Consider the following 19,874-nt stretch of genomic DNA (forward strand, 5'->3'; position numbering starts at 1 on the left):
GGAGCAGGTCTGTGAGGTAGCAAGGAGCCTGATTATGGAGGGCTTTGTGGGTGAGGAGGAGGACTTTAAACTGCATGCCAGTGGAGTTCTGAAGGACGGGAGTAATGTAATCACAGGAGTGTGTGTGTGTGTGTGTGTGTTTTTGTGTGTGTGTGTGGAAACGGACAGCAGACTTTTTAATGTATTGTTTATTTAAGGCTTTTGCAGATGGTCCATGGAGGATGCTGTTGCAGTAGTCTATTCTGGAAGAGATGAAGGCGTGAATCAAAGTTTCGGCAGCAGAGAAGGTGAATGATGGCCGGAGATTGGTAATGTTTTACAGGTGAAAGAAGGCAGTCGTGATTATGTGGTTGATGATGATTTTCAAAGTGAGGTTGCTGTCAGAGATGACTCCTAGGCTAGGAGTATGGATGTGTGAGGAGGGAGACGGTGGAGTTGTTGACAGGGAGACCTAAGTAATGGGTGTTCTTTGGAAGTGATTTTGGGCCAATGATGATCAAGCCAGATTTATTGTAGTTGTTTTGGAGGAAGTTGTGGAGGATGTAGCTGTGGACGTATCCCCAATTCTAGTACCCTCTATTACCATAACATTACCATATAACATGCTATTGTTTTACCCTCTGAGGCACAGCTTCTACACCCAGAAAAAAGGTCTTTTTACTCACCGCCCAAATCAGGGGGTAGCAGGTGTCCTCCCCCCTATATTAAAGCCATAGCTTGTCTCCCTTTGCAAACTAAATGCAAGCTGTACTTGTGTTTAGAGGGGTTTAGTGTATGTATGGGGATTTTGTTGGACACCTGCTACACCCCTGATTGGGCATTGAGAACAATATATTTTTTCCAGGTCTAGAGGCAGGTACAGCAACAGCAAAACCAGTTAGAGCGTGAAACACGTACAAAATAGAACCATGTTTGAATCACAGGGCTATTTTTTACCCCCCAGTCAGACTCACCATCCCACTAGATGACTCACTACAAGCACTATACTAGTCACTACAAGTCAAACACACACTTACACACACAACCTAAGGATTTCCACTGAAATGCACATGGTGATCCAGTCTCACATACTTGTTCTCTAGTCAAATAACTAAGATATTTGTTTACCTCGGTTGTTACAGAGTCCGTTCGTCTGTTTGTGTTGATCAGCATGTGTGTGCGTGTCATGTGCCTCTCAGGCAGACACTGAACAGCTGCATGTGGTTTGCATTTGTGTATCTGACAGCGGCTGGCCCCTCTCTCTCTCCTGTCTGGACTCATGGTGAGCCCTCCTTCTCATTCGCCAGCTATCAAAGCATTGACCAAATAATGAACACACACACACACACACACACACACACACACACTACTTCTTTTGTGTCTTGGTCTAAGAGGAGCCAGATGCAATGTAGCTCACGCTTGTGTTCCCCAAACTTACGTGGGTGTGTGTTCCTGTGTCTTTTTCATTTTATGTGTATTATGTGTGTGCTTGTTCCTTTGTATTTTTACATTTCCTGTGTTGTTGGGTGTTTCTGTAACTGTACACCCGTTTCTGTACTTGTGGGTATGCATCATGTCAGCATACTGTAGGTGCTCATGAGTAAAGTTTTGTGTGTGTGTGCATGCGTGTGTGCATGCGTGCGCACGCTGCGTGTTTCTTGGTTATTGGGTATGTTGTTTTGTCTAAACCGCCAGTCTTTTCTTTTTTGCCGTGCAGACTCAGCTTATGCATTTAATAGGGTGTGTGTTGCAGATCCGGCAGCATTTAATAGGGTCAGTGTGCTTTCTGGGCTCAGATTCACAGTGCAGTCAGCCAACAAGTGTGTGTGCGTGCATGCATGGAAGTGTGCGTGCATGCGTGTGTGCGTGTATGTGTGCGTGCGTACGTGTGTTTGTGGTTACTGTGATAACATTCATCATTACAGTTTGTGTGTTTACAGTTTTATGTGTTGGCAGAGGTACCCTTGAAAAGTATTTACTGTATATATGTGCTCATTCTATAGGTAGACTGAAGGGGTGGGTGCGTACGTGTGTGTAATAATGCACTGACCTTGTCTCTCATTGCCAGATCCCAGATTGTTGATGAATAAATAAAGGCGTGCCGCTCCCCCAGTAAGCTTGTGTCTGCTGCTGGCAAGACAGAATGACACCACACACACTCAGAGCTACACACAAAGCTATCTGCCACTCTGTTTGCAGGGGCTATTTTTGCACAGTGGAATAAAGTTGGTTCCCTGTATCCCTCTGACCCAGAATTCTACTTTTTCTTTGCCTCTGCATTCATGTGCATACATCTAGATGTGTGTGAAGGACAAACTTAGCAACATCTCAGGTCCCTGCCCTTCCCAAACTAACTAAAGAGGCTCCAAGAATAGTGACCACTATCACTATTCTTGGAGCCTCTTTGGTTGTTATTCCAAACTGCATCCAATGCTAAGTTTGCATGTTTTTGTTCAGAGTGTAACACTTTGTAGATCCACATGCTTGTAGAGGAACACTACCATAATTTATGATCTGAACACTATACAGGCCATATGTAATTGCAACCATTTACTCTTACCTGAAGCTAGAAGGTTACGCACCGCCACAAAAATAACCACCGTTCAAGTCCCTTGCTTTTTGTTGGTCCACTTGAATGTTGGAGCTTGAATGTGCAGAGTGTGTGCACAGTTTAGGGGAAAGTTTTTCTATGCTCATCTTGAATATCAGTTTAAGATATGTAGGTACAAACAAGATTTACTAGTTAGTTAGATTTAACTAGTTGTGGAAACCTAAAGCCTCCCACACACATACAGAGATTGGACTTTTCAGTGAAGTAGGAAACGTCTTGGGTCCAGCAGTTGAATGAAAAACATTTGCCTATTTGTAGATTTTGGATGTTTTCATGATGGAGAGCAGAGTGGTGGGAGGGGTCAGTAAGATCAAGGCCTCTGCACGTGCCCAAAGCAGGTGTCCTAGCAACTAGGCCAGGCAGGAGGGAGGTGATGTTTACAAATGCACACGGGAGAAATAGATGTAAGCAGTAAGATTCAAACACACATGTAATCTCTCACACACAAAATTAGAACCATTATGCAACACATGCACCAACATATCATCATCATCACAGTTGTTGGATTATACTTTTCTGGTCACGTAAACGTTTTTTGCCTTTGTCATTTTTGTTTGCATTATTTCCCACTCAAGACCTGGGCCATGAGTAAAGACCCTGCCACAGCTCTCATTAAGACCACTATAACTCATAATGATAGCGGTTGTAGTGGCCGGGTTAGCTCAGTTGGTAGCGCAGGTGCACATATATAGAGGTTTGCTCCTCGACGCAACAGCCCCAAGTAGGGTTTTGTTGTAAATACGGTATACCGCAGGGTCTTAAAAACAGCAACTGTATCAGAAAGTCAAAAATCAAAAAAGGCAATGCAAATATATAGGACACATGGATAAAGCATTTATCGTGACAGCCATGATATGGATGCAATGACATAAATTGTCTGATGACATTGTGTCTTAGATTCAAGCTTTATCAATCAAAAGAAAATCATCTTTGCTATCTTTTTTTCCTCTCTCTTTTACTTACAGCGGCAATCATAAACATCACTCCATTACCGCTCACTCGCTTTCCTTAGGCGACCACAAGGGCACGGAAGTCACTCACTTAAGGCACGCGGCCATTCTTGCTCTAACTCGCGCTACTCTCATGAGGGGGTTGCAGAATATCGCACTACTGCAGGAATTTCTTGCTTTTCAACCGCACTCCATACTGTCCATACCGTCCCACCCCTATTGTGGACAAAACAAGTCATCTGAAAACATATTGGGCTTTGGGAAACACTGATCAACATTATTTACAATTCGTTGTGATTATTTTGACATTTTATAGACCAAATAACTACTTGAGAAAATAATTGACAATAAAAAATTATCATTAGTCATTATTCTTACTAACTTGGATTAGTTTCCCGCTCTGACTTCACTCTTTGCACCTTTCTAACTAAATTTCTCATTTAGCTCTCACACATTCAGTATCTATTGTGGGAGAGAGAGAGGGCACTAGACATGCAGACAACAGGTCTAGCTGCAAGTAAATCCCAATAGCACAACAAAAATACTAAAAATAGCCTTTTTAGTCCCAATTCCTGTGCATCCCTGATCCCTCTGCTTGATTCATCTTCTCACATCTTAGACCTGCACACAGGAGACCTGAGCGAGGACTCGAGGAAGAGACTCGAGGAGAAAGGAGTCAAGGCAACAGGCATTTAACAAATATTAGACAACTCTTCCTCGGAGCCGTCATTTAAAAGCAGACGTACGGCACAGCTTCATCATTGTTTTGTCATACCTGGATTTATTCATACCTGATATCTGTTAGATGAGCAGAACAGTGTTCATGACAACTTCTATATTAACTTTGAATTAACAACATGGTATAATGTGACAACAATGCATGGGGATCGGATATTTATATTTGAATTTAACATATTTATATACATGGCTAAAGGCTGTATATGTAATGTTAGTGCAGCTGATATCGTTACATTTAAGCATCAAAACTAACTGTAGCTATACAAAGGAAACAGAACTAGACCTTTAGCTTCTAAAATCAACGTATTTAAAGTATAGATTAGAATACACTTTACTGTCCCTGAGGGGAAATTTGTCCTCGGCACAGTGCTACAATCTGCTGTTTCAAGAGGACAACTTTGATGTGGACTGAACATCTCTCTGGTGTTGATCCGACTGACCCGATCTGGAGAAAACCAATGGGCCGCGGATGTAACTATATAATCTATCTCGCTGTCAAGCCTCTTTGTTTATATACCAATGGTAAAAAGACTACAGCAGAGGATACATCGGTGTATCCTTGATTATAGTTCCTCCGGGGAGCCTCCTTGCTCCTCAATGTGCATTATAGGAATTGGGCCGGCCTTTAACGTGGCGTTATGAGAATTATTTCCGGGTCAAAAGCCGGAAGATCGAGAAGGTACAAATTTGGGAATTGGAAAAGTCAGTTTGTGTGAGTTCAACAATTTAAACACTGGCCTGGACAGAAAGTGAAAGCTTCTGTAACTGCATTTAATTTTAAGCCCTGTAGCAGTGTTATGGAAAGGCTATCGGGTTCATAGTCTCAGGAATTGTCTGGGTGACGTTTGCATCAAAATAACTCAAACATGAAGGGGACACCTAAGATTGCCTGCACAGCTACGGGTTAAAGTGAATGTCTGAAAGTGGCTGTCTGCTTGGCTTTGATGTCTGCAAACCTGACCTCAAAAGGGACAAATCTGTGTGTGTGTGTGTGTGTGTGTGTGTGTGAGAGAGAGAGAGAGGAACATAAACAAGGCATGAAGGAATTTATTGCTTACTTAAAACTTGTTAGCCCACATCAAAGTTGTCCTCTTGCTATGTACTACATGTGGTAACTTTATCTTTAAATTACAAAAGAAACACATACATATATGAATACCATGTGTAAGTTTCCCAAGGAAAAAATTAATTGTCAAAGAAAATGCACACTTAAAGCAAATATGTAGAAAAAAAAATTCAGGTACATCTAGAAATTATAATCAACTTTAACACTTCTTATAAATGGCATATGTAATTACAAGACACCTTAGAAGGAAAGTCATCGTAAAACTTTTTCAGTCAATCCATGTGACGGAAAAAGCTGTGGATGAATGTCAAAATTGGATAAAGCATAACAAAAAAAGTAAATGTCATTGTTGGGGATGTATGTCATTTAAATATGTGTCCACGGTCCAGATGAAGACATGAAAGGGGAGAGAGAAGGGGAATGACACGCAGCAAAGAGCTGCAGGTCAGAGTCAAACCTGCGGCTACAGTTGGGTGGTATCTAAATATAGATATTGTCAAACCTCTTCCCTATTTTAGGGTATATACGGTATTACCGTGACTAATTAAAAATTATGACCTAAAGCTCAGACAGCGTCACCAAACTGTTGGCTTGTGCCTACACCACCAGAAAGTTAATACTGAAACACCTCTCTCTTGTCATTAGGGAAGAAACCCAAATGCTGCCCCCCCCCCCCCCCCCCCCCCCCCCCCCCCCCCCCCCCCCCCCCCTTCTCCTCCCTCTTTCTCCTCCACACTGTCACATGATGACTACCACACAAAAGCATTTTTTAGGCATTAAATAAATAAAGTATACATTACATTATACATTACCAGACACAACGTGGCCCTGCGTATGTGAAGGCCATTGTTTTTTTGAAACGAGCTCAGACCTGCGGTAGGCGTCACATGATTGCGGTAATGCGGTAACCGTCTCAGCCCTAATCCACAATGAGGAGGAAGAAACTAGAAAACTAGAAAATATTAACATTTAAGAAGCTGGAATCAAAGAATATTTACTTTTTTTTTTATAAAAAAAAATACTCAAGCTGATTAATTGATTTATTAAAGTTTTTGGCAAGTAATTTAATAGTTGACAATTGATAGATTGTTTGCAACTCTAAAGACATTATGATAACAGGAAACTAAAGACACGCAGAGGATTGGAGAAGAGGCAAAGAAAGAAAAGGTGACAGAATGATGATAGCATATGGATGGGGAAGGAAGAGCGAGAACTAATTAACGAAAGTAGAGTTTTAGTTGGGTGTTGATTTCATGAGGAGTAATGGTCCCAGGTGTGTGAGATGAGGGGAAACACAGGAGATCGGGGAAGGAAACTAGGTCTCCATGCACCATATGTTCTCTATCTTTCACTCTTTCTTCTCACTCTTTCATTCCCTTTCTTTTCAGGCTTTGCGTTTGCTCACTGAGACAAGCTAAACGTGGATTACTTCCCTTGTCGTTGTACATCTTCCTCACCATTCTGTCAGCTATTACAGTGTAGTGCAGGTTAAGTAAGGTGACAGTGGATTGAGTGGGCGGTAGTTTGGAGACAGAGCTATTGTGTGACTGTTTACAGTATGCTTTTGTTTGCATTTAAGAAAGGCTCAATAGCTTTCATGATTTGTCCTCATTCTAAGATGTGTTTATTGGGGATTTCTATTTGCTATTTGTCCTGCATATTTTTTCTTGTTTAATTTGTTCTAGGTCTACATAACTTAGTTTAGTAGTGGATTTCACTGTGTGCATTGGGTAAGAATACCTTTGTCAAAGCACAGCAGATTTGCTAAAGGTTTTATTAAAGTGCAACTTTGCGGGTTCAATTGTTTGTCCTCCAGATTTATGAGTACAGTGCAAGATAGGGCTGGTATGGATTCTTTCCTAACGTGGTTGAAAAGCTAGAAATTCCCGCGGTATCGGGGTATAACGGAACCCCCTTACGAGAGTAGTGTAAGTTAGAGCGAGAATGGCCGGGGGCCTTAAGTGAGTGACTTCAGTGCCTGGAGAGCTAGCGCTAGCAGAGAGTAGCGTATGAGTGCTGCTGTGAGGAAGAGAGAAAGGAAAAAGAGATGATGTATAGTGAGTTAAAAGTAAACAATAAAACAACAAGATTGAGCTTCTGAAGACACTGTGACTGTCTGTTGTCAACACTGCCGGTAAAGTGAATGGTGTTTCCCCCGATAAACATCAGCTTAAACCTTACAACATATGTTGCAGCCATAGACTGAAAAAAAAGATTGCGGCACAGTGTTTCTATTTTACCTCAGTGTGAGTCTTTACTGAGTTTTGTTGTCATTTAAAGCCACAATGGTTTCTCTCCTCTCTGTTGATCCATTCCACAGACAGTTTGAAAGCTCTTTTGTCAATAGTATTAAAATATAAATAAAATAGTATGCTGACAATGCTGAGTGCAGCCCATCTAGCAGCTGAGCAGACAGAGAGCAAAGAGGGCAACTTGGCAGTTCTCTAACTTGTTATTCTCTTTACCAATGTAAACCGCTCAGTTTTAGGCTACGAAACGGGCATGCAGGCTAAAATTCAACTGTTTTTTGTTAGGACACAGCTACGAACAGGAGGACGCTCCGCTAGCTGCTAGGCTAATGTGCAATGGTAAACACTGCAGCGTTAATGTGTCTACCTCAGCAGAGAACGGAGAAATGTCTTTACCTTTCCTGCTGTACAATACACGGTAGGAAAAGCAAAGACATTTCTGCGATACAAGATGTTACGCAGGTACTCTCGCATATAGGCCTAATGGTCAACACGAATGAAACGTTATTATGTGACATGGAACATTGCCATCCCCAACTCGCAAAAAGTTGAATTTACTCCAAATTTAATCTTTTGATGAGTTTTGTTAAGACAACCTTGAATCCATGTAAAACACAATGTCATCAGACACAATCCATGTCATTACAATCAATAAATCTATGTCAGTAGGCATAACAGGCACACACATGCAGGCCAATGTTTTTTTGTGGTGATTACGGTAACAAGCTCAGAGGCCACGTGACCGCGGTAATGCTGTAACCGTCCCAACTCTAGTGCAAGTTAGTCCATGCATCTATTAGTGTTTCAGTCCTTGACCACAGCACAGGAACAGACCACAAGTTTAAAATGACATGTCATCTAAAAATAGCGGGTAGACTCACTCACCCTTCCCTCAAGCCCCACTCTGGCCCTCCGGGTCTCTCCACCCCATCATGAAATGATATGCTCCCACTGTACATTCCACTCAGAGGAATGAGCCAACTCCCCTGTAAATTAGAGAGCAGGGAGCTGGTTATTGTTTTCTTCCAATGCAATTAGCAAACAGGAGTGAAGTATTTTCCAACTGGTGGTTAGTTAAGCTTAACAATTGCTGCTGTGTCACCAGGTTGGAGTGCCTCAAGGCTCAGTCCCGGGGCCCCTCTTTGGTCTATTTTTTTCACGTCTTTGTTGTGACTGTGTGCATGTGTGTCTGTATGTTAGCCCATGTGTGGGCCCTCAGGCTGTTGTCAGGCAGATCACGGGAGCTGTTAGGAGTTAACCCGGCTGCCTGTGTCTACCTACATGCCTCTGTTTTCAAAAGAAGAGAAAGAAAGGAGGAGAAGGAAAGGAGGGAGACAAGGTGTGGGAGGAGGGGGGATGCAACAGAGATGGAGTGAGCGCATTCCTCAGCGCGCACAAAACATGTCCACAGGGGGAACTGCAAGCCCAGCAAGATTCACAGACTTAAAACTGCTTTAATATGACTCCCCTCTTTACCCCCTTTGCATCTTCGTCCTTCTGCAATGAACTTCTATAATATACATTTTCTAAATTCAGACAGAAGAGGTTCATTTAAATACAAGAAACACCTAGGGTTTTTCTTTGTTTGCAAAACAAAACATTAGAAATGAAAGCAGCAAAGGTTCAAAATGTGCATCCTAATGAAGTAAGTAACACAGTTTACACTGGCCTGTTATGGTGATAAGTCACAATGAAGTTACATTAGCCTTGGTCAATTCCTATCAATCAGTATTAGTATAAGTAATCTGGTGTTCTGTTTCAGTAATCAAAACGGATTAAATGCTTACTTATTTTCAACCAGTCAGATGTTGTGTATTACCATGAGAGCCAAACCTGTCTTATCTAGAGTTGTTCAAGATGAGGTTAGGGTTAAGACTTCCGATACCTAGGCCCAACAATTTTTGACAACTTTTGACAATAGATTAAGAAATAATCACCAGATGAATTGCTAATGGAATCAATCCTTAGCTGCAGCCATTATCAAACCAAACTAAAATAAAATAGACTAAAGGTTTCCCCTTAAAACCACACTGACTTTATATATTTTAGTTTAAACTTTGATCATGTTGTATCTTCCAGTACCTACTACAGCAACATTCCCACAATCCCTCTGGACTTTACTTGACCCCCTGTATATTGTGCAAAAAAGTGTTCTGTATGTGGCTACAATAAATATAGGTTGGCAACATGGTGTTTAAAATACTATTACACTATCAGTGTAAAGCTGTGTTATTGTAAACAAGCTGCATCTTTGGTGCTTAGCTCCTGCTGTCCTACTTAACTGGTCGATAAACAGGCTTGTGCTTTAATCATAGTGATGTCTGATATTGCGCCTTCTTACATCATGCTAGTATCTTGTTTATGTGTTTTGTCTGGTTGTGTGTGCATTTGTGCAATTTTTCTGTGTGTGTGTGTGTGTGTGTTCTCGAAGGATATAATGACAGTTGGTGTATGTCTTGTTTGATTGCTGTAAACACTACTACTGTGTGGTTGGTCAGTACATTGGCTTCTGCTCACCCTAGTATCTGTATACAATGTGTAGAAGTATGTGTCACAATTTAATCAAAATCACAATATGAACTTTTGCAATATCCAATTTGTTAAAAGCAAAATATGTGTCAAACCATCATAAAATAAAGTATTGTGGTGCTGCAGAGACATCCCGGCCTACAAATTTTATTCTATAGACTAAAGAAAAAATCTTTGCTTGTTACATATCCTCACTATTTTTGGGCCATTTTTAGGCCTTTAATTAACAGGGCGGCTGAAGATATGAAAGGGGAGTAAGAGGGGGGATGACATGCAGCAAAGGGCCGCAGGTCGGAGTCGAACCCAGGCTCACTGCGCCAAGGAGTAAACCTCTATATATGGACACCCGCTCTACCAACTGAGCTATCTGGGTTCCCTGGCATCACAACATTTATGTCCCAGCCCAATCCGAACCAGACACAGTTAAATTCTTCTTTTTTTCTCATACTAATGACATACGTACATTTGTTTGTGTGGAAAGCCCGCATTTATTAGGCAACTGTTGGAAGGCATTCAGAAATGTTAGCAGATGAGAGCTTCAGCGCACACGGGGCAACTAGTGCTTGTTAATAAGCTGTTTAATTTAAAAAATAAATAAATGTTTTTTCAAGGAACAAGATACTAGAGCCTGACCGATATGTCGGCGGCCCGATCTTATTGGCCAATATTAGGCATTTATATCGGTATCTGCATTTATAATGACCAGTTTTAACAAATAAATAAATAATAATAATAAAAAACGTTTTTTTGTTCACTCATCAGAATCATTTATAAGGACAAATAAATGACTGTGATAAATTAATATTTAAAAAAATAAAAACGGACTGTCAACCATGTTACCATGTCCACCAGAGTGCGCTCTACAACGTTCCTGTTAGCAACACAGATTTTGTTCAAAGAACTTTAAGTTTCATATCCTAGGTTTGTATTTTTATACATTTCATTTATCTGAACTTAAAAATATTTAGATTTTCTTCATATACTTTTTTTCTTCAAAGGTTATTAGAATCCCATTTTTACTTATTCTTTTATTTGTCAATATCTGGAATCCTGCATCCTGCAATTTTGACAGAGATTCCAATATTTGCATTTATTCTTTTACTGCGTGCTAGGTTTGGGCAGTAATACGGTATACCGTGGGGTCTTAAAAATAGCAACGGTATCGGTTTCAATGCCGTCATTAAGGAGAATTCCGGCCATTTATTTACATTAATCTTGATCGTTATAAACTTTTGATTGAAAAAAACCAAAACCTGAACCGAATCAGTGAAGGCAACACAGAGTAGCTGAAGAAATGTATATGAGCTTCCACTGAGCTAAAACAGCAGTTTTAGAGAGCCTTTGTGCCTCTTAACAGACTGTCTGTGCAACATCAACAAGGCCCTTACTTGTCAACAAGATGCGTTTTTGACTTAGACATTGTTTAAATTCAGCTACCCTGGTCCCTGTCTCGATCCTGCCGGTAGCTGCTAGCTTGTAGCTGCTAGCTCCTAGCTGCCGTCCGGTTAGTGTGTTTAGCCAGGCTTCTGTGATAATCATCCCTACAACAGTCCACGGAGCGGGGGTTGTGTGTCTACGACTATTAACCAGAAGACCGGGCATGTCACGTCTTGAAGTTTCTCCTTCCAAAAACATTAGTGCGGTAGTAGCTGTTAGCTCCTAGCTGCCGTCCGGTTAGTGTGTTCAGCCAGGCCCTCTTGTTGCATATGTGCATGGTCATGGCAGATCCGGAGTGGCTCTGGGCAGAAATTTTAAACTAACAGAGTACCTTCCTTCAAGGAAGTTGAACTTCTCAATGGAGAGTGGCCGGACTCTTTGTACAAATGAAATGTACTTTCCTCAGAGATTTGGAGGATATTGATTTTGTTTAAAAAATAATAATAATAATAATAATAATAATAACTAATAATAATAATTATGTACCCTTTATTAGTCCCACAAGGGGGAAATTATAATTTACACTCTGTTGTTATTACACACATTACACACAGGGCTGAATTACACACACATGCACTAATGGAGAGATGTCAGAGTGATAGTAATGTACTGTGATTTGTAGAGATTTTCAAAATAAAATGTCGACGCTGTATTAATTTCCAGCGGGTCAACAACAGTATTTCCATTTGCATCCTCAATGAAATGTATTGCCCTTTTGGTTTCCTGTTGTTTAATCCGCCATGGAAGAAGTCCACCGGCTTTTCTCTTTTAGATTCCAGATTTGTCTTTCCTGTGCTTCTTTACTCTTCCTGCTTGTGTAGCTTATAATTTGACCACCACAATAACTGCCTGAAAGGCTTCCCATCTAATTGTGGCCATTGTCTGGGATTTGTTGAACTCAAAGTAAATCTCAAATTGTTTTTTTGCAAACTGCAGAAATGTTTTGTCCTGCATTCATTTTATTTAAAAATTTCCATTTAGGAGATTTGCGTAAAGCTCCACATAGACCAGTGATACAGTCTGTACTGTCGTAAAGGCAGCCTCTGACATCAGATAGAAGTTCTGCTGACACCGAAAAGTAATATATTCTACAGTGGCTTTTGTTAGCACTAGACCAACAGGAAAATTCTTTTTTGATGGACTCAGATTCCTCCTTATATCCACTAGGTTCATTTCATTTATAAAGTCATGTAATACTTTTCTAGTTGTTGTGTGTGTGTGTGTGTTCACCCTAGAAGGACCTATATTTACTTGGATCATGAACGCAGTTAAAGTCCCCTGCGATAATACACTTGCCTGGTAGTTTGGACATTCTTAAAAACAAATTGTTATAGAAATAGACATTGTCATCATTTGGTTTGTATGCATTGATTAAATTAAAATGTGTAGACAAAATGCTACCCTGTATGATTAAGAATCTACCGTTGGTATCCTAAGTTACATCATTAATCTGCAGTGGAACAGATTTATGTAATAATATAATTACACCTCTAGAGTTAATAGACTACAAAGATGATAGAACCTGCCTGGCCACCTTCGTAATCTTGTGTGTTTCCTGTAAGAACACAATCTCTGATTTGAACTGTTTTAACCTGTTCATAACCTGTGTTACTTTGGTCAGTTTATGCAGAACTCTACATTTACATGAAATCTATTCAAATACACATATTTTTCTTTTTTTACAGCGAGTAACAGTAAGAAAGCAGAAATAACCAAAATGTTAAATTCCCCCTTTTTTGCTCTTCATATTGCTGATCCTCATTTAATTGTTTCATCATGTTTTGAGACTGCCATGGAGGATAAAACAAGAAGACACAAGTTACAAATTCTTATGGAAATCCTTCACAGAAGAGTGGAGGCTGTGTAGTGCAGCAGTATTCTTATAGCTTTGTAATGAGATGTTCAACAATCTGATATGGGTGTTTACTGCATTGAATGTGACCGTCTGCACAAAGGTCTGTTTGAAGTGGCACTTAACTAAAGTATTGCACTACTTCCCTTAAAATATATATGAACCAATGCCACTGATTCATGATGTATGTGTGTATCAATTCTTATATCTTTGGTATGCTTGCTTTTCAGGTTCAGGCAATATCTGGTCCACCCAGTTACAGTCAGTACTCACCCAGTGGGTGCTCAGCAATGGCAGGTAAGAGTTATGTGTGTGTGTGTGTGTGTGTGTGTGTGTGTGTGTGTGTGTGTGTGTGTGTGTGTGTGTGTGTGTGTGTGTGTGTGTGTGTGTGTGTGTGTGTGTGTGTGTTTGTGTGTGTGTGTACACCCGCACGTGCAATAGCGTACCGTAATAGATTATCGATGCATGGCTGGGTTGGTTGGCTACTGCAGACAGTGAAAATGGGTCTGGACTCCCCTGAGGAAGCAAGATATCTCCAATACACATGCACAGCTAACACACACATACATAGATACTAACACAGGCACAATGTGACTTCATAGAAAAAAGCTCTTATGTGCAAGACTTTAAAGAAAACTCACACACACACGTGCAATTAGACACACCACACACCTGCTGGGTCTTTAGAGGAAGCCAAGCTCCATTCTGCCTGTATCTGGAGATGAAAGGAGGAGAAGAACAGTGAAGAGACAGGCAGGAGTGAGAAGAGGAGGGATTAGAGGAGAGGAGAGGAGGAGGAGGAGGAGAGAGAGGGAGGTGTTCAGACAAGTAGAGTACAAAGAAGGAGAGCAGATAAAGAGGAAGAGAAGGAGCAGGGATGAAGAGCAATAGCTAACTGCAAGCTCTTTCCTCCCTTATTTCCTTTGTGAACAGATGGGTGGAGTTATCAGATTGTAATGAAAGCCAAAAAGGGACAGACAGACACATAAACACACACACACACACACACTTTCCCTCCAACAGACAAATGCAATATTTTGCATCCCTTGTTGCTCCTCATGTCATGTCCCCTATTATTATATTTACATATAGCATGATAACAGCATGTGTTTGTGTGCGTGTGTTGTGTGTATAGTGATCTTGAACTAGTCAAGTCTGACAGGTTCTACAATCTCGTTCCCACTGTAAAGCCACTGTACACACAGGGCAAAAAAATCAGAATTGACAGCCAGTGAAGTTGATGTTTTTCCTGGACAGAGAAACAGGCACAGAGGGAGATGGAGGGAGGGGGAAGCTCCAAGCAGATGATGAATAAGATGGAAAAATGGGAAGAAAGTGATAAGGCCAGATGAAGAAAAAGGAGGATGAGAAAGAGAGGGAAAAAAGCATCAAACTTGCAAACCCTGTGGGAGGAGGGTAAATGGAGGCATGGTGGGGAATTCAAATGTCTTGATGTCAGTGAGTTCACCGGCAATCTCTGCTGAATCCATCCACATCACAACATACACTCCGGCTTGTGCGTGATACTGATATACTTTTTGTCATGTGGTGTTACATTTTTAAAGCTACACCAGGGATGTTTCTATCTTGGCAACTTGACACAGAAAACAGTTTGGCATTTAAGGACCTCACCACCATGACACATTGCAACAAGTAAACTGGACACAGTAAACTGAATGTCAGAATGGGAAAGAAATGTGATTTAAGCAATTTTCCATCCTGTGGGCGTAAATGCCTTGTTGATGCTAGAGGTCAGAGGAGAATGGGCCGACTGATTCAAGCCAATAGAAGAGCAACTTTGACTGAAATAACCACTCGTTACAAACAAGGTATTCAACAAAGCATTTGTGAAGCCACAACACGCACAACCTTGAGGTGGATGGCCTACAACAGCAGAAGACCCCACCGGGTACCACTCATCTCCACCAAAAATAGGAAAAAGAGGCTACAATTTGCAAGAGCTCCCCAAAATTGGACAGTTGAAGACTGGAAAAATGTTGCCTGGTCTGATGAGTCTCAATTTCTGTCAGAATTTGGCGTAAACAGAATGAGAACCTGGATCCATCATGCCCTGTTACCACTGTGCAGGCTGGTGGTAGTGTAATGGTGTGGTGGATGTTTTCTTGGCACACTTTAGGCCCCTTTGTGCCAATTGGGCATCGTTTAAATGCCACGGCCTACCTGAGCATTGTTTCTGACCATGTCCATGACTTTATGGCCACCATGTACCCATCCTCTGATGGCTGCTTCCAGCAGGATAATGCACCATGTCACAAAGCTCGAATCATATTCAAATTGGTTTCTTGAACATGACAATGAGTTCACTGTACTAAAATGGCTCCCAAAGTCACCAGATCTCAACCCCATAGGGTTTCTTTGGGATGTGGTGAAACGGGAGCTTCGTGCCCTGGATGTGCATCTCACAAATCTCCATCAACTGCAAGATGCTATCCTATCAATATGGTTTTAGTATGGTGTTCCTAATAATCCTATATGTGAGTGTAATTTCTACAAGGCAAATAGGATGAAACTGCACGAGTGTTCAGTTTAGGCTGACAGGTTGGCTGTATTTTGTTTCAAAAGAACTTCTGTAATGTGGCAAAACAACTTTTTCAAGTTGTGATGCATTTAAAGGACTGTTGCCGTTTAGGTGACGTAGACTTATTTTGTCAAAATTTCTACCATAGTGAAGCAAGAATTAGGACGGAGGATCAAATGTGCACAGTCCGACGTGCCACAGGTTTCAAGGGTGTGCTTCTATGAATATACACATTGTCAGCTATCTGCCGGGCATGGTGGCCCAAAGTACTGCTAGCATGAACTCTGTGTTCCCAGCCCAACAAGTTTAGTTTGATTTAAGTTTTTTCTGGCCAACTACCCTCTCTCTCAAATCTGGCTATGTGTGTCTAATAAATAAATGAAGTCCTATGATTTAAATCCACATATCAATTGAATTTTATGCAAACTTTTGAAATGTTGCAAAACAAGTAAAATGCACGTTGGGTGTTTCCCATCACTTAGTTTGAAGGGAATAAAAATAGGCTTCCTTCCAAAACATTCACAAAACGGCCTAAAAGAGTCTTTCAACAATGGATCAGTATTGAGTTTTCTTGGATAGGAAATCTTACACTCTTTTAGAACCTGCAACCCATCCCTTCTCCATCTATACTGCAGGAACACTGAACCAATAATGCCTAAAACAATCCCTATTAAAGCAATAGTTTGACAATTTAGGAAACAGACTTAAATGCTGTCTTGCGGAGCATAAGATTAGAAAATCAATATTTCTCTGAAATGTCTGGTAAATATAAGGCTACAGCCAGTAGGCTATGCAGGCGTCTTTGAGCAACACCCTGTATGTTTGCGTGGAAATTCAGACAAGCACTTTCCATCCTTGGTCTAACGCATTTGTATCCACACATACTTATTGGATAGGTTTATTAGTCAGCCTGAGTGACAAGTGTGAGAATTGATCAACTATTCCTCTCTGCAGTCAGCTTCTTAATTTGGATCAAGCTCTCTTTTTCTCTCATCTCTCTCTAAGACTTGCTGTAGTGAGAAATCAACAGCAGAAGGAGGGTAGGAGAGGGTATGATATTTGATGAAGGGAGAGAATGGGGGGGGGGGGGGGGGGGGGGGGTGTTGGGAGAGACTGTGCCTAAACCAGTGTTAATTGAACACAGCTGTACCTCGTTAAACATTAATTGGCAATTAATCAGGTCACCCCACCCCCCCCCCCAGTTTAATATATCTTGAATATATCTTTCAAACAAGAGTGGGGTAAAAAGTAAATTATTCACAGTAGCACAAGGAAAGCCTGTTCTCACTCAGCCTCCTTCTCCATCTCTACTTTTTCTCTCCTCCATCTTCTCCCTCTCTGTGCGCCATTCAGCCCATTAATCTAGTTTTCTGCCTTTATCTCCGCTTCCTTCCCCTCATCCGTCTGTAGTTCATCCAGAAAGGGAGAGAGAAGGATTGAAAGAGAGATGTCACAACAAGGAGGAAGTGGCAGAAGGGAAAGTAGGGTTTTAAGAGCAAGGAGAGACCCTGAAGCTCCTCCATATCAGTGAATACTGTGTTTGACTACAGCCGCACTTTAAGAAATCAAAAATTGTTTAATTAAAACATTTTCAAATTTAGCCAGTTTGTGTAACTGTACTGTCCAAGCAACCTTTAAATGCTTCTGAAGTTTATATCTAGCATATATGGCCAAAGGCACTTTCTGTCCTACTGTTTGAAGACATACTGTTTGTGTGAAGTAAACCCAGTCTGTTCTGCAGACCCAGTGTGTTGGGCTCTTCTGCCCAGCGCTGCTGTCTCTTATATAACAGTACAGATTACAGCAACAAGGGTGACCTGCAGTGCACTCGCTGACACACATTCTTTGTCTCCCGCCTTCCCTCACTCTGTCACTATCTCTTCATCCTTGCGCAGATTTGTTTCCTCTCCCCCAAATCTCGGCTGTTTCCATCTCGCTCAATTAAACGCTCTCTAAAATGCTTTGTTTCCTTCTGTGTCTTTTCTTTATACGTCGCTGCTCTGTCTCTCTCTTTGGTCTCTTTATTGGTGTCACTTGGATGCATCCAAAAATGTTCAGCTATTATTCACCCTCTCTCAGCTTCTACCTCTTTTTCACTGTCCTGTCTATCAGGCGCCATCTATCTGCCCTCACCATCTTAGTCTCTCTTTCACCCCCTCTCTCTCCTGCCAGGCTCCAGCTCAAATATTACAAATGAATAGTGCATACTTGCTAGGGGCCAAATCAGCAAGGCGATAAATCAATACAGCGAGAGAATTATGTAACATGCCACCATATTGACTGGCCTTCTCCCCTGAGAAGGCATGTTGTATACACTGATGTGCAGGTTCATACAGAGTACGATTGCTGTCGTCAAAGAATTGGCACCTGTTGAAAGTGATAGGAGACTTGTTGCCAGATAATGAGGAAACATTTTAGTGTATGTGTGATAAAATGTAATAAGACGTTCATCCTGAGAGTACTTAGAATTATCAAACAGAAGAAATTGAAAGCAAAGGTTTTACACATTTTTCAGAAACAAACAGCTTAGTTTAGAAGAAGACGTTTAGGTCCTCTGCGTGTATGCTGGTTCACTCGTTATTGTGCGGTGCTTAATAACAGTAGACCCAGAGCCCCAGGCAGTACACTGCAACTGGTGTTTATGCTCTAGTGGTGCAGTTGGTCTGTGTGGAGTATTCAGTAATCTCAATTTAAGCCTCACCTGGAGCAAAAAAATGTGGCGGTTCAGTGAAGAAACATTTGTCTAGGTTTGACTCGTGGCTTTTACCTTTCTGTTTGCAGGTTCTCATTGCGGTTGTTAGGGGCATACTTCTTACTGAAGCGCTGGCTTCATGATGGAGCTGGTCCCAGTGGGTGGCGAGCTCACTGCCTGCTCAGTTAAGCTAGGTTTATGCTCGCTGTAGTGCTCTTAGTGTAAGGCTGCCAGCCAAAAAAGACGTCATCAATTATTTTTGGTGAAGCACGTTCTTGCCAATGTTTGGTCTTGCACAGCTGCACACACCAGGCTTTTCACACATGACAAATACTAATCAAAGCAAAAAATGAATTACTTGTAGGTATTAATGTCTCAATATTTTATAAAGATTCCTTTTGTTTTATTTTTAGGATATTCAACCCTCATGTCATTATAACATATTAGTTGTTCCGATTATTTGATTCATTTCATTACAGGGATTGTATTAAGGCAAAAAAGTATTTCCATAAACCTTAAACAAGATATGAATTAACACTTAATTGCAATCCCTCCTCAACATTAGGGAGTTGCATGTTTAGTTTAAATGTCTGTGTGCTTGCTTGTAGTTCACGCCCCATCTAAACAGGGCTTAAGGGTTAGGGTTAAATGCTGATGACAAATGCTTTGTTCATCTAAAAACTTGGTAATTAAGATTTTTCTGCTTCTATGTTGAATAAATAGTTTGCAGATTTTCATACGTTATAGGCTAAAGTGTGAACAGTGCTTCTGCTCCATTAAATCTGTTATCGTGCACCAGTGTCTTTAGATATTGAAATGTTTCAAGGACTAATCAAATTAACAATGTAAACTTTCACTGTTGCTTCATTGTTGAACTAACTTGTTGGATGCTAGCAAGGCTCCAGTGATATGGGAGGTGCTACCCTGCTCAACCAATGAGTGTGTGTCCCATGGTGGAGGTAATGAGCATCAGGTGGAAAACATGTTTTATCATTGAGTTAAACATAGTAGTTACACAGCAGATGGAAATGAATGACACACAGCATAACATACCAACCGCTTCAACAACAGGTTTAAACAAGTATCTATTACACATTTGTGTTAATTCAAACAATGAGTCCAAGGATCTTCTGACTCAACTGAGATAAAACTAATGAGAAGTGGTTATTAGCTGTGATTTCTTTCCATTGCAGCTGTTCTCTGATGTCTTCACTTTAAACAGGTGGCTTAAG

The 19,874-nt window shown here is 41.0% G+C and overlaps 1 protein-coding gene across 2 annotated transcripts in view; it reads left to right on the forward strand.

Moving 5' to 3' along the window:
* The window catches only part of kdm6ba (lysine (K)-specific demethylase 6B, a), a 96,775-nt gene that overhangs the window by 28,273 nt on the left and 48,628 nt on the right, over positions 1-19,874 (forward strand). The window contains exon 4 of one of the 2 annotated variants that reach the window (XM_034856942.1): positions 13,642-13,708. The exons of the other annotated variant lie outside the window; for it this stretch is intronic. The gene's annotated coding sequence lies outside the window, so the exon portion shown is untranslated. The remainder of the gene's footprint in view (positions 1-13,641; positions 13,709-19,874) is intronic. 2 annotated transcript variants of the gene reach the window in all.

Source organism: Etheostoma cragini, chromosome 19, assembly GCF_013103735.1.
Source record: "Etheostoma cragini isolate CJK2018 chromosome 19, CSU_Ecrag_1.0, whole genome shotgun sequence".
In the NCBI taxonomy this organism is placed as follows: domain Eukaryota; kingdom Metazoa; phylum Chordata; class Actinopteri; order Perciformes; family Percidae; genus Etheostoma; species Etheostoma cragini.